This window comes from Carcharhinus amblyrhynchos, chromosome 8, assembly GCF_965287045.1.
Source record: "Carcharhinus amblyrhynchos chromosome 8, sCarAmb.v2.hapA, whole genome shotgun sequence".
Taxonomy (NCBI): domain Eukaryota; kingdom Metazoa; phylum Chordata; class Chondrichthyes; order Carcharhiniformes; family Carcharhinidae; genus Carcharhinus; species Carcharhinus amblyrhynchos.
In genome coordinates, this window is record NC_137331.1 from 5,969,404 (window position 1) to 5,985,024 (window position 15,621).

The window sequence follows — 15,621 nt, forward strand, 5'->3', positions numbered from 1 at the left end:
CATCTGATGAAGGAGCAGCGTTCCGAAAGCTAGTGGCGTTTACTACCAAATAAACCTGCTGGACTTCTTACTGTGTTTACCCCAGTCCAATGCCGGCATCTCCACATCAATGTTCAGAGCAACCAGGAATGAATAATAAGTGTTGACTCCTATCCCAGTAAAACATTAATAAAATCTGACCCTTCACAAACTGTAAGCCAGAACCAAACTCCCTTTCTGTATCTATCCAGATAGTCATTGTCTTTCTCCTCAAGATGCCAAAATCTTATTACAAAGAATAATAAAACATGGAAATCGCAATTAATTGGAACCCATTTCATACAGGAGGTTCCAGTTATGTTGTACTGAGTTGGTAAGCCAACAGCAAAAGCAACGCAAAATGCCTCATTATGATTGTTAATATTTTCCCAATAGTGTTTTGCAGTGTTGTTTGTATAAGTATGCTCTTTTAGCATCCCATGGAAATATTTGTTTTTAATGAGGCATTGCACGGAACAGGTTGACCAATTTATAATGTGATACATTGCCCAAGGACAATGCAGAACTGCATCCAAACAGCTCATCATTGCAAAACCAATATTTGTACAGTGTTTTCCAGCATGATACTTCACCTTGAATCGTACAATATTTGACAGATATCAAAAATATTTCAAACAATCCAAATCTAATCTGCAACAATGTTAAATAAAGCAAATTATTTCTCTAAAATGCACAGCATCACAATCAAAGCTCACTGCTTTGAACAGAGTACTTGGTCAGCTATGCATTTTTTGAAAAGAAACAGGTTTATATTTTGACTTCCCCCACCAAAGTTAAAGGATCAACAAATACCCTGAGGAATTATTGAACTCAAGAGCACAGGGTCACAGACAATTTGGATTTTGCGTACCCAAGGCTTTTCTGCTCAGTGAGGTAGCCAGAACAGAACGACCAGTGGGATGCCGAAAGCTCTGCTTTGGGAATACTTGCAAACATATCACTCAGGCCTTAAGCACTATCACCCATGGGTAGCGGTTCTGACGACAAAGGAAAATCAAGGCACTTTTTGTAGGCTGGCTTGCATCACCACAGTCACCAGTGGCCACGATAACTGGCAACAGACACCAGTGTCAAAAACAACCTACATGGAAGCTTCATGTACAACACAACCTGCCTCTTGAGTATTGGCCTCCTCAGCCAAAAGCAAAGATATATCATACGAAGACAATCTGTTCAAAATGGATTGTTTGCTGTGCCCCATCATCTTTTTTTTTAGCTGGAAGGACACTGACTGATCCACAAGACTGCTCAAGAATAAAAACAAGGTTTCTTTCTAGACATGTAATAAATCTTTTCTTCTAAAAACAAGTGCACATCCAGATCATCCAACCTTCAGTAGAAATATCCTGGACAATGGAATGTTCTACAATGGCCTTCATTGCGAGCAGAGCATGACTAGTTGTACGTTTTAGCAGCAAACAGAAGTTCTTCACTGTGGCTGCATCATTAATTCAGTGATGGGTCACCTTATGGTGAGATCATTCATGAAATAGCTGACACTGGGGAGCCACCATTCAGAGCTGCCTCTTTACACAAATTACGCCCAAGAATCCCCATGGGCTCTCTCAACTCAAAACATTGAGACTTGTGAAAAAAAAACAGCAATTAGTTATTCCCAGAGTAGAACAATTTCCTCTGAGTAGCAATATTGTAACGATAATTGATCTTATCTGGGTCAAAGGGAGCCTGAATTATCTCTATAAACGATCCAAAGTTCTATCTATTCATTTTGGTTAACCGCTTTTATCTAACCACTTCGGAGTAGTTATTACAGTAATGGTGTGTGGTACAGAAGAGGAATCAAGATAGGTCAGCACCATCTCTTTCTAACAGTTATAACCACTCCAAACATGTTAAAAGACAATAGCTCTTGGCTTTCACTTTTACCTGCTAAATAACTAAAGCAATTCAGTCCACTTTCAAAGTGGTAGCATTGTGATTAGAGTACAATTATCCCAAGGACCAATAAAGCTTTACGCTTAGATAGCAAGAATCAGTACCGATCATGGACACATCTAGCAGTCCAAAATTAGGAATCGGTGGAAAAGTTAAGGACCAACAGAACTGGATTCCATGACAGTCTAACCTTATACTCACGCATCTTCACTTTTCCACTACCTTCAAGCCATAAACCAGCCCCGAATCAACTGGGAGCATAAAAACGTGTCATATCTGGAATCTTTGAACGAGGCTTCAGCTTGGTGAAGCCATCACCACTAAACACCAAAATCAGCAGGCTGTAAACAGAATGCAGCAAATGTCTAACCCTACTGCAACCAGTCAAGAACGGTGGAGGATATCCAGAAAACCAACAGGATGATGTGCTGCTAATCCATCCTCAACCAGTAAAACCCAACGTGAATGCAAGATGCAAGGTTGAAGTTTTTCCAATTTTTTCAGCCAAAATCACCATGTGAATGAATCTACTGGATCTCCCTCCAGTGTTCCTACCATCACAGAGCTAACAGGGTCAGAGGAGCGCGTAGGGGAGTTTTATGGACAAGATGAGCCAGGAGAAAACATGGAGAGAAATTAGAGAAAGATACGAATTCAGGGAACTTCAGAGGAAGTTGGGCAGCAGAGGCAGCTAATCAGATGGCCTTGATCTTAATGACAAGGCAGCCATGAGGTCCTTGCAGTTATTGGGGAGGGTGGAGGGGACAGGAAAGAGGTTTAAGAAGATGGCTCACAATAGAAAACAGAAGCTGGGGGATTATGTTTCCATTTTGGAATGATTTCAGAAGGTTTTAGCAGATGAGAGTATGTCCAAAGATGTGCAGGTTAGGTGGATTGGTTGTGCTAAGTTCGCCCTTTTGTTCGGGGGATCAGCACAGTAAATGTATGGGCTTGTGGGGATGGGCCCTGGGGGGATTATTGTTGGTGCAGGCTTCATGGGCCAAATGTCCTCCTCCTGCACTGTAGGGGTTCTGTAATTCTATGACTTGGTGGTGCTTCATGTAGTCCAACCACATCTGGTGATGAACGGGTAAATGTGTTGTCTGTCATCAAATCTGCATCTCTTGGATTTAACTTAGCAGAGGAGGGTGAAATTGGGGCAACGGCCAGGATGGGACAATAATGCTTTTAATGGGCCTATGACATCAAAGGTATAAGTAATATTGATACTGAGCTGCAGAAACGTTGTGGTGAATAGGTGGGCAGAAGCTAGATAATTGGGGACAGTGCAGTTGTACGTGAATTGGGGAACAAACTTTCCAGGAGATTTGGGGGAGAATGGGTGAAAGAGAGATAAAGGAGAAAGTGAGTTAGGGTCTAGAAGGGGGATATAGGGGGAGTGTTATAGAAGGAAGTGATCAGGGATGGCATTATCCGTAATTGATATGGGAGGACTAGCAAGACTACATAAAGTGGCAAGGTTGAGGAAGTAGTTGCGAGTATGGGTTGGTGTGTTTACACAGAGGGAAGGGTTTTGGGAGGATATGAAAGCTACAAACTCAGAGGGGAAGGAGCAAGAATAGCGACGGTGGTCGAAATAAGCAGACGATGTGAACATTTGGTGTACAGGCTGAGGCAGAAGCAGTGAAGATATCTTGCCGTGAAAATGTTTGTTGTAATTGGGAGGGTGGTAGAGAACAACGATCCTGAATGAGAAATTGAAGGGTGGAACAAGGTAACCTGCTCAACGCAAGAGCCAAAGGAGTAGGATGTCTAGGCCAAGGTGATAAGGACTACATCATTATCAATATAGTCTCGACGTGATGGAAAGGCAGCATGACCCTTCAGCCAGATTTTCATCAACAAGATATGGTGATGATATCATCATCACAATATCTTCATGCACGGTGTGGGCCTTGCTCACAAGTGAATAGATATTCTGGAGGGACATTCACAGTAAAATGGCAAGAGCAGAATCCACAAAGGAGGCAGTGGGAGAGGCAAGTTGGCCAGGAAGGAGGAGATTGGCGAATTTAGATCCATTAGGCACAGTAGTTGGGAAGGTCAATGAGAGAGTCAAACAGAAGAAGCAGCAAGTTGTAGTCAGAGATAAATGATCTCACACCCTGTCACATTCAGCCACGTATGGTGGACAATTAAACAGAAAAAAGGTTCCTAAGTGATTTCTGGGCTCCCCCATCGATGCAGGACAGAAGCCAGAAGCATTTGTAACAATCTTCAGCTAGAAGTGCCAAGTCAAAGATTACTCTCAGTCTCCTTCAGATTGCAGCATTAAAAAGCCAGCCTTTAATCAATGGCTAAAGAAATATCAAGAAATGGCTGAAAGCACTGGATACAGCAAGGACTCAGGGCTCAGATAACACCCAGGCTGTTGAAAACTTCTGATCCAGAACTAGTCACGCCCAAGCTCTTCTAGCATGCCAGCGCTGAGGATGCTATAGCTAAGAAAGCCCATCAGGGCCTCTTCTTCCTCTGAAGCTTAAGGAAGTTTGGCATGTCCACTCTGACACTCAATTTTTTTTTTACAGATGCACTATAAAAAGCATCTGTTCCAGATGTTTCACAGCTTGGTACGGGCACCTGCTCCGACCAAGACCGCAAGAAACTACGTAGGGTTGTGAATGTAGCCCAGTCCATCACGCAAACCAACCTCCCATCCACTAACTCTGTCGACACTTCCTGTTGTCTTGGAAAAGCCGTCAGCATAATCAAGGACCCCACACAGATACACCCTTCCACCTTCTTCTGTTGGGAAAAAGATACAAAAGTCTGAGATCGTGTGCCTACTGGCTCAAAAACAGCTTCTCTGTTACTAGACTTTTGACTGAACGTACAAGCTGATCTTTCTCTATACTGTAGCTACCACTAACATAAAATTCTGCATCCTCTCCTTTCCTCCTTCCCCATGTACTCTATGAATGGTATGTTAGTTACATGACAATACTTTCCACTATATCCCAATGCATGTAAGACGATAAGACATAGGAGCAGACTTAGGCCACTTGGCCCATTGAGTCTGCTCTGCCATTCAATCATGGCTGACATATTTCTCTTCCCCATTCTCCTGCATTTTTCCCATAACCCCTGATCCCCTTATTCATCAAGAACCTATCTATCTGTCTTAAAAACACAATGACCTGGCCTCCACAGCCTTCTGCAGCACAGATTCACTACTCTGGTTGAAGAAATTCTTCATCTCTGTATTAAAGAATTGTTCCTTTAGCCTGAGGTTGCGACCTCTGGTTTTAGTTTTTCCCACCAGTGGAAACATCCCCTCCATGTCCACTCTATCCAGGCCTCGTGGTATCCTGTAAGTTTCAATAAAGATCCCCCCTTCATCCTTCTAAACTCCAACGAGTACAGATCCAGAGTTCTCAACCATTCCTCATATGAGCTCTTCTTGAATCACTGCAGTCCTTATATTGTAGGTACACCCAGAGTACTGTTGAGGGAGGGAGTTCCAGGATTTTGATCCAGCGACAGTGGCGGAACGGTGGCATTTTTCCAAGTCAGATCGATCGAGAGGCTTGGAGGGGAACTCAAAAATAATGTTATCTTCATGTTGCCTTTGTCCCGAGAAGTGCTGGAGGGTTTGGGTTTGGAAGTGCTGTCGAAGGAACCTTGGTGAGTTGCTGCAGTGCATCTTACAGATGGTATACACTGCTGCCACTGTGTATTGGTGGTGGAGGAGATGAATGTATATTGTGGTGGATGGGGTGCCAATCTAGCAGGCTGCTTTGCGCTGGATGGTGTCAATCTTCTTGAATGTTGCTGGAGTTGCACTAATCCAAATGGAGGGCATTCCATCACACTCCTGACCTGTGCCTTGTAGATGGTGGACAGACTGTGGGGCATCAGGAGGTGAGTTGATCCACAGGATTCCTAGCCACTGACTTGTCCTTATAGCCATGGTATTTATATGCTCTAGTTATATTTCTGATCAACTGTAAACTCCTGGATGTTGGATAGCTGGCGTTGCAGCGATGGTCATGCCACTGAGTGTCAAGGAGGGGTTCTCTCTTGTTGGAGATGGTCTTTGCCTGGCACTTTATCCAATGCTGTGATGATTGAGTTGAATTTGCTTCCACCCTCCTTTCAGGCAATGTATCCTTGATCATAACTCACTGTGTAAACATATTTCTCATCTTTCCACTGACCCTTTTGCCAATTGTCTTAAAATTTGTATCTTCTGGTTCTCGTAACAACTAGTGGAAAAAGTTGCTCTTTCTCAAAGTCTTTCATTTTGAACAGGGGTTCAGGTGCCAAAAGCCTGGATGGAATTACAGTGCACATCACAATAACTGGATATCGTGTGCTGAATGGATATTAAAAAAAAACCAGTATTCATAATGAACAGGCCCCTTAGATTTTGATGCTGGTCGCAACACAAATATTATGTCTGTTGAAATGCATCAGAATGGAATTTGCCAGCAGTATGCTGACCCTGATGCGTCTGAAATCACCTCACGCAATTGCATTCAAATGATGTCTCAAAACTCGAATTTCAGCTCAATTATTTCCAGAGCATTTACTTGTTAGAAGATGTTCAATTTACATTCTATTAGTTTGATCAATTACTATCTTGGGACTTCCTACTTGCAACAAAACATTAATTCTGACATTTTCTTATGGGTGACTGATGGGGTATGCACTTCACAATAAGAATACTTCCAAATTAAACAACAGACTTCTTGTTCTGTTCATTTTAATTAGAATAAAACAAAATCAAGGAGTTTGTATTTTAGATGATTAGCTTACATTTACTTGATTATTAATATATGATGGATAAGAATAGCACAAAGCAACCCCAGATCAAGTTATATTGACAATTAGTCAAGAACATGTTCCAATCAATCAACAGTCTGCATTAACTACAAAACTCTTTACAATTTGTTATGATCTGACAGGTGCTAAGTGCCATGCAAACCAAATCCCAATGGTGAAATTGGACAAACTACCACAATGCTTTTCTTATGTATTTTACCGCAAGAAGATTTAAGGGGCGGTGATAGCCTAGTGGTCTTATTGCAAAACCATCCCTCCAGAAACTCAGCTAATGTTCTGGGGACCCGGGTTCAATTCCCACCATGGCAGGAGGTGGAACTTGAGTTCAATAAAAAATATCTGGAATTAAGAATCTGCTGATGACCATAAAAGCATTGTTGATTGTCGGAAAAAACTCATCTGGTTCACTAATGTCCTTTGGGGCAGGAAATGTGTCGTCCTTACCTGGTCTGGCCTACATGTAACTCCAGAGCCACAGCATTATGGTTGATCCTCAGCTGCCCATCTAAGGGCAACTATGGATGGCACCAAATGCTGGCCAGCCAGCAGTGCCCATATCCCATGAATGAATTAAAAAATGAGTTCCGATGTTAGGAACTACATAGTATAGTATCAGATTTCAAATATTCAAATTGAAACATTAACAAATGAAGCTTCAACACCTAAGATTACATTTACACAGTTAAAGTAAGTCATTCAGAACATTTCCCCCCCAAAAGATTCCTACTTGGTTAGACTCACAACTCCCTTTAGGCAACAGTCTGTCAGATATTTAATCTGTAAAACAATTCACCAAAAGGCAATGCTATTGCTTCTGCAAAAAAGGTCTATCACAGATTTCTCTCTCTCTCCTACTCTGCTGTAGAAATTTCAAGAAACCTTACAACAAAACGCTGCTTTCTGAAAAACAAACACTTCTCTGGGTCGGCTGAAAAGCTGCCTCACTTTCCTTCTTCTCATACCTCTCTCTCAGCATTTAGCACACTCCAGATCTCACATGGCTACTCCTAAACACAGCTACCAACTGCTCCTTGAACTTTTTTTTTTCTCTTTCATCTATTACCACTGTCTTTGTCCTTCTTTGAAATTTACCTTTTCCAGAATGTAAAAAAAAACTTAGAGCCACCACTTTTGGTTCAAATAAAATTCAATAACTTGGCCTTATTTATGACCTTTAAATTGTAAACTACTTTTTTACTTGCATTTAAATTTAACAACGGAACACAAACTTCCTTTATCTCCTAATGCAAATTTCTATCCATGTCTTATTTGCTTGTAAAACATTGAATTTGGCTATCTTCACTCCAAACGCCTGCCTTTCACACTGAACCTGTTTGATGTCCTCAAGTCTATAGACATTTAGTCCCCAGTTTAATTAGTCTCACACACAGACCAAGCATGTAGTCATCACAAACCTGCTTCACAAAATGCCACAGTAGACCCAAAAAAATTAAGTATTAAAATTATCAAACACACATGCACAAGAAAAATACCAATCACACGGAGGGCAAATGAGTTCTCACGGGGCACATGCCACTCTATTAAGTTACTTTCCCTTGCATCACATTTTCTACTCTCAAAACATGCATTGAGTGCATAGGAAGAAGAACGTTGAGGCTTTTAGCAAAAAGGAATAGAACATAAAACACTACAGCATAAACAGGCCCTTTGGCCCACTAGTTGCGCCGATCACTTCTATTCTTACTGAGCCATAGACCTAGCTATAACCCCCAATCCCATTAGATCCCATATACTCATCCAGAAGTCTTTTAAAAGACCCCAGCGAGTTCGCCTCCACCACCACCGACGGCAGCCGATTCCATTCACTCACCACCCTCTGAGTGAAAAACTTACCCCTAACATCTCCTCTGTACTTGCTTCCCTGCACCTTAAACCTGTGTCCTCTCGTAGCGACCATTTCAGCCCAGGGAAATAGCCTCTGAGAATCCACCCTATCTATTCCTCTCAACATATACACCTCTATCAGGTCACCGCTCAACCTTTGTCTCTCCAGGGAGAAGAGTCCCAGATCCCTCAACCTATCTTCATGAGGCATGCCTCCCAATCCAGGCAACGTCCTTGTAAATCTCCTCTGCACCCTTTCAATAGCTTCCACATCCTTCCTATAGTGAGGCGACCAGAACTGTGCACAGTACTCCAAGTGGGGTCTGAAGAGATTGAGTATGTGGATGTTAAGGAAGAGGATGTGTTAGAACTTTTAAACTCTATCAAGATAGACAAGTCGCCGGGACCGGATGGGATGTGCCCCAGAATGAAGCTGCCCAGGTAACATTGACTAATAAGTGAGCATCCTCTTGACTTTGAGCCAAACACCTGCCTTCTGTTTGACATCTCCCAACTGCAACACATTCAGAATTCCCAACTTACTGATATCAGTACTAGTTACACTCCTGTAGTAGCGCACGAGTGTGCAGCACGTGGAGCCGTAACGCTCTGTTCCACAATACTGCCAGTTGGGTTGTTTTCTGAATTCAGCATATAACAACGGTCAGCTTGTCAAATGGGAAAATACAGAAATACAAAGATTTAACAGGATAAAATAACTCTCTCTCCATAGATGCTATCTGTTCCGAGTACTTCTAGCATTTTCTGCTTTTGAGTTCCAACATCTGCAATATTTTGCTTTAGTGCTGGAAAATTACAGGGAGACTCCCTTTGAAACAAGTCAAGTTAATTGGCACCAGTACAATATAGCACGTCAAGATGCTGGTGAAACAAAAAAAATAGAAAATGCTGGAAATATTCAGCAGATCGTGCTGTATCTGTGGAGGGGGAAACAGAGTTAATGTTTTTGGCCTGCAGTCTTTTCCATCAGAACTCGAAGATGCCAGTGACTGTTACACAGACTGTTATACAAGGGCATTATGGTGGCGCAGTAGTCAGCACTGCTGCCTCAGTGCGAGGAACCAGGTACAATTCCCAGCCTCGGATCATCTGTGTGGAGTCCGCACGTTCCCCCCATGTCTGCCTGGGTTTCCTTCGTATGCTCTGGGTTTCCTCCCACAGTCCAAAGACATGCCAGTTAGGTGGATTGGCCATGCTAAAATGCCCCTCTGTGTCAGGGGGACTAGCTAGGGTAAATATATGGGGTTGTGGGGATAGGGCCTGGGTGGGATTGTGGTTGATGCAGTCTCGATGGGCTGAATGGTCTCCTTCTGCACTGTAAGTTTCTTTGACTTTATGACTTTAAAACAAACTCCCATCAGACATGCTGTTGGAAGGAACAAGCTCCACCAGTATCACCACCTCCTTGATTGAGAGAGGCTCTACTTGAAGGAAATTATATTTCGGAACTTTAACAGGTCCCCACCCAAGATGGGCAAAGAGAAATACCATTCTAAATTCAAGGAAAGAATCCTCTCAACTAATCTGTGACTTCCACTCAAGTCCGAACCCACATTCTGGTTAATTCACAATACTTTTGAAGTAGCCTAGGAGGACTCTTCTGGCTATGAAATCCAGACTGCCACCACGCCCTTCCGAAGGCAACAAGGAATGGGCAATAGGTGTCATCTCCCGAGCAACACATATCCCGAGAACACCAATACCCATCGCCTTGATTCTGGGTAATCACCGAAAAAAATATTTGAGAAGCAGTTCTAAAAATATAATTTAGCTCAGCACAAGAATAAATTCTGAAAGAGCAAAAGTTATTAATTTAAGATTTTTTAAGAAGTTAGGAGAGAAGTGAATAATGGGAAAATAGGGAAGGAAATGTAGAGCATCATGGGAAATATTCAAAACAGGAAATGTGTAGGGTATAAATCAAGTGCGCTCTGGCCAGCAGAGAAGGGGGCATATTCAGGCGTGGAAAAATTGCAAGATTAGGTGACATTTGAAATAAGTAAACACCAGATCTCATCCTCTTCCCCCATGCTGGCTTTGGAGGTGAGGGGTGCATTTAATCAAAAGAGAATGGGTCTCACCAACTGCCTGACTCACCACCATTCGAAGCCCTTCGGGGGGGAATTAATAATGAAGGCAAGCCTGTTGCCTCACAGTGGGTGTGACATGCAAATATGGGTGGGCTGCTTGTGGTCTCCTTGCACAAAGGCACTCACCATTGGTCAAGGGACCCAGCATCCATGGGGGGGGGGGGGGGGTTTACTGAATAGCATGCTTACTTCCCCTCTGCACCCCACTACCACCCCCCCCTTCCCCACACACACCCTCGCTGCCGACCCTCCATTGATATTCACATCCCGTGAATCCCCTCCCACCATCAGTCATCTCTGGCCTGGGTCACTTCACAATCCCAGGCCTCAGTGACTATCATTGGGTGGGTGGGTGGGGGGGAGGGGGGGGGGGGGGGGAGAGAGAGAGGTGGTGGGTGGGTGGGTGTGTGTGTGTGTGTGTGTGGGTGGTGTCACGTAATGTCTCCAATAGCCAACTGGCACACACCATACCAGTAGGGCTTCCCAGAGGAGGCAGTGGGGAAGGCACTGGTCCTTCCAATCAGTGGACAAACCCCCATTACCACCATAAAATTTCTTCTGAGGCATAAATAAGGGAAACTTGAAAGAATGGAAATTAAAAAGGGAAAAATAACCAGTAAAGTTATAGTCAAGGTGGGAGTACGTCTATTAAAAGATGAAAGGAGCAATTTAGTATTGGAGAAGGAGAACAGAAGAACTAGGAGCAGGAGTGGGCCATCTGCCCCTCGGGCCTGCTCCGCCATTCAATAAGATCATGGCTGATCTTTTTGTGGACTCAGCTCCACTTACCCACCCGCTCACCATAATCCTTAATTCCTTTACTGTTCAAAAATGTATCTATCCTTGCCTTAAAAACATTCAGTGAGGAACCCTCAACTGTTTCACTGGGCAGGGAATTCCACAGATTCACAACCCTTTGTGTGAAGAACTTCCTCCTCAACTCAGTTCTAAATCTGCTTCCCCTTATTTTGAGGCCATGCCCCCTAGTTCTAGTTTCACCTGCCAGCGTAACCAACTTCCCTGCTTCTACCTTATCTATTCCCTTCATAATCTTGTACGTTTCTATAAGATCTCCCCTCATTCTTCTGAATTCCAATGAGTATAGCCCCAGTTTACTCAGTCTCTCCTCATAAGCCAACCCTCTCAACTCCGGAATCAACCTAGTGAATCTCCTCTGCACCCCCTCCAGTGCCAGTATATCCATTCTCAAGTAAGGAAACCAAAACTGTACACAATTTTCTAGGTGTGGCCTCACCAGCACCTTATACAGCTGCAACATAACCTCGCTGTTTTTAAACTCCATCCCTCTAGCAATGAAGGACAAAATTCCATTTGTTTTCTTGACTACCTGCTGTGCCTACAGACCAACTCCTTGAGATTCTTGCACAAGGACACCCAGATCCCTCTGCACAGCAGCATGCTGCAATTTTTTAACCATTTAAATTAGTCCGTTTTGCTGTTATTCCTGCCAAAATGGATGACCTCACATTTACCGACATCGTACTCCATCTGCCAGACACTCACCTACTCACTTAGACTATCTATATCCCTTTGCAGACTTGCAGCATCCTCTGCACACTTTGAACAAAGAACAAAGAACAACACAGCACGGGAAACAGGCCCTTCGGCCCAACGAGCCCGCGCCGCCGCATCACTGTCTCAGTGTCCTATTCGTGCTCTGCCACTCACCTTAGTATCATCTGCAAATTCTGACACACTACACTTGGTCCCCAACTCCAAATCATTTGCGTAAATCGTAAACAAATGCGATCCCAACACTGATCCCTGAGATACATCACTAATCACTGATCACCAACCAGAAAAACACCCACTTATGCCCACTCTTTGCTTTTTGTTGTGGACGAAAGCCAGATATACAAAATAAATACTACCTCAATTTTTACCTAGGAGGCACATATTGGAATTGTATGCAAACTAATGGTATCATTGAGGTTATTATTTTGATTAATGGCACAAAAGAAGTTGCTCTAAAATTTACAGATCATTAACAGCCAGTTGTTTACATCTGAAGGAAGCTAAAAATGAAACTATGATGGCTCAGATTATTGTTTTCCAAAATTATACGAATGGAAAATTGAGCCTTGGGATTAGACGGCAAAAATAAATTCCTGTCCTTAAAAAGAAAACAGGAAATGTACTTCAGTTGTTTTGAACAAATGAACTGAAATGATTAAACACTTGAAAAAAACATGATGAGCTAACCATGGCTTGTCAAGACAAACTTTAAAGAGAAAGGTATAAATAGAAGTGGTCGGAAACTTGTGGTGGGTGCTGTTTAAAAAGAAATAAGAACATAAGAACATAAGAAATAGGAGCAGGAGTAGGCCATCCAGCCCTTGGAGCCTGCCCCGCCATTCAATAAGATCATGGCTGATCTGTCGCTGCTCAGTTCCACTTTCCCGCCCTCTCCCCATAACCCTTAATCCCCTCTCTTATCAAAAACCCATCAACCCGCGTCTTAAAAATATTTAGCGAGGCAGCCTCCACCACTTCAACAGGCAGAGAATTCCAGAGATTCACCACCCTTTGAGTGAAGAAGTTCCTCCTCAACTCCGTTCTAAACCGCCCCCCTTTTATCTTGAGGCTGTGCCCCCTAGTCCTACTGTCTTTTTTGAGCGGGAAGAGTCTCTCCACCTCTATCCTATCCATCCCATTCATCATCTTATACGTCTCAATGAGATCTCCCCTCATTCTTCTAAACTCTAACGAGTTCAAGCCCAGTTTATTCAGCCTCTCCTCATAGCTCAACCCCCTCAACTCCGGTATCAGCCTAGTAAACCTCCTCTGCACTCCCTCCAAGGCCAAAATATCTTTGTGCAGGTGCGGCACCCAAAACTGCACACAGTATTCCAGCTGCGGCCTCACCAATGCCCTATACAGCTGCAGCAAGACCTCCCTACTTTTATATTCAATCCCCCTCGCTATGAAGGCCAGCATCCCATTTGCCTTCCTGACCACCTGCTGCACCTGCAAGCTGGGTTTTTGCGACTCATGCACAAGGACCCCGAGGTCCCTCTGCACCGTCGCCTGCTGCAGTTTTTCGCCACGTAAGTAATAGTCCTTCCTACCATTATTCCTACCAAAGTGGACCACCTCACACTTGCCAACATTAAATTCCATTTGCCATTTCCTGGCCCATTCGCTCAGCCTATCTAGATCCTTCTGCAGACTCTCCACACCCTCCACACAATTTGCCGTTCCCCCAATCTTGGTGTCATCAGCAAATTTTGACACCCTACACTCGGTTCCCTCCTCCAGATCATCTATATAAATGGTAAAAAGCTGAGGCTACTTCAATCTATTGGATATAAAAGTGGTCTGATTAGAAATGGAGCTGGGGCAGCAAAGAGAGCATCCAGACTTAGAATACACCAAACGGAATGGACATAGCCAATGCAGGATGTGTGTGGGGTTGGCGAGATGGGCAAATAAGGCAGATGCAGTTTAGTGCAGAAAAATATGTAGTAATAGATTGCGGAATAATGGAAAAAGGAACTGCACCTTAAAAGGGACAAGATTTTAAAGTGGAGCAAAGAAAATTAAGGAAATACTAATGTGCAAATTAAAAAGAAGTGACAACACAAACATATTAATCGAAAAAAGGCAAACCAAATAATTGGTTGTATATTTGGAGGCAATGCTGGATTTATACAATAACAGAGAGGCAGCAACTAGCTTATTATTTACCCTTTGGGACATCCTGTAAAATATTAACACAAAGCTCCAATAGGAGATCATTAGAAGTTACAGTTATGAAGATAGATTTTAAAGTTTAGGTTTTTTTTTAGAAAAACTACAACTGAAATACCATTGGTCTACAAAATCAAAAGGATAATTGCAAAATAATCAAGAGTGATTTTTAAATGAAGGTGGCGTTAAAGTGTGCTCGCTTGAAAAAGGAAAAATTACAAAATTATATGGGGAATGAACAAAACAGTGAGATTAGATTAAATCGGGTGAACACAACCCATTTAACATTTGTAAACAATAATTACTGATCAGTGTCATATTTAGACACAAAGAAGGATTCAACAATGGTCTCAAAATAAAAGCAGCGTGTTCAGCAAATAATTAAGAAAGTTCATTAGGGTTCACTGGTGAATCAATATCTAGAACTACATTTCAAAATAATGAAAAGGTTGTGAGGATTAAAGGAAGAGGGAAAGCAAGGATAAATCTCTTTTCGTCAAATACACTTCCCACCTTAACCATAAGGGGGGAAAAACAATAAAATGCACCACAGTATAAAAACACAAGCTCTGTCTTTTCAAACACTTTATATGGGAATAACATGAAATCCAGCGTAAAGGAATTCCTGCAACATTATTACACACCTAATTTTTAAAATAGCTTTTGTAGGGCCCAGGAAGTTAAAATAATTTAGGGAACTAACAAATATAAATTTTAGAAAACTACAAGTTTTTATCTGGAAGGAATTTGAGGAGTCTTTCAGGTCCCAATGGATGCTAACTAAGTGCAGTCACAGACAAATAATTCACAAAAATTCAATGGAGAGTGAAGCAGCAAAATCAGAGGCAAGCAAGATGGTCTTCCAACAATTCAGTCAACGTCGACAGAGGTAAATTAAGTCGAAAGCTTCACCTCGCAGAGTATGGGAGCGCTGCCACAAAAATGAAAAAAGGGTACGGGAGCAAGAGAAAATACATCTAGTCATCTCGCAAGTCAAACACAAATCTTCAGGTGCAAATAATTTCCTACCTGAGCACAGAACGCACAAAGTGTCTATCATACCAACAGGGACAAAATTCATCCTTCACCAAAACAAAAGGAAGGATGCCCATTTTATTCCCCAGAACAAATCACTGAAAATTATAGGAAAGTATGACTTCAGAGCAAACAATGTTTGAGAATGACAGGCCATTTGAAAGGCAGCAATAAGACG

The 15,621-nt window shown here is 42.6% G+C and overlaps 1 protein-coding gene across 2 annotated transcripts in view; it reads right to left on the minus strand.

Annotated features, from left to right (window-relative positions):
- samd12 (sterile alpha motif domain containing 12) overlaps positions 1-15,621 on the minus strand; it is a 113,338-nt gene that overhangs the window by 52,764 nt on the left and 44,953 nt on the right. The window lies entirely within an intron of this gene.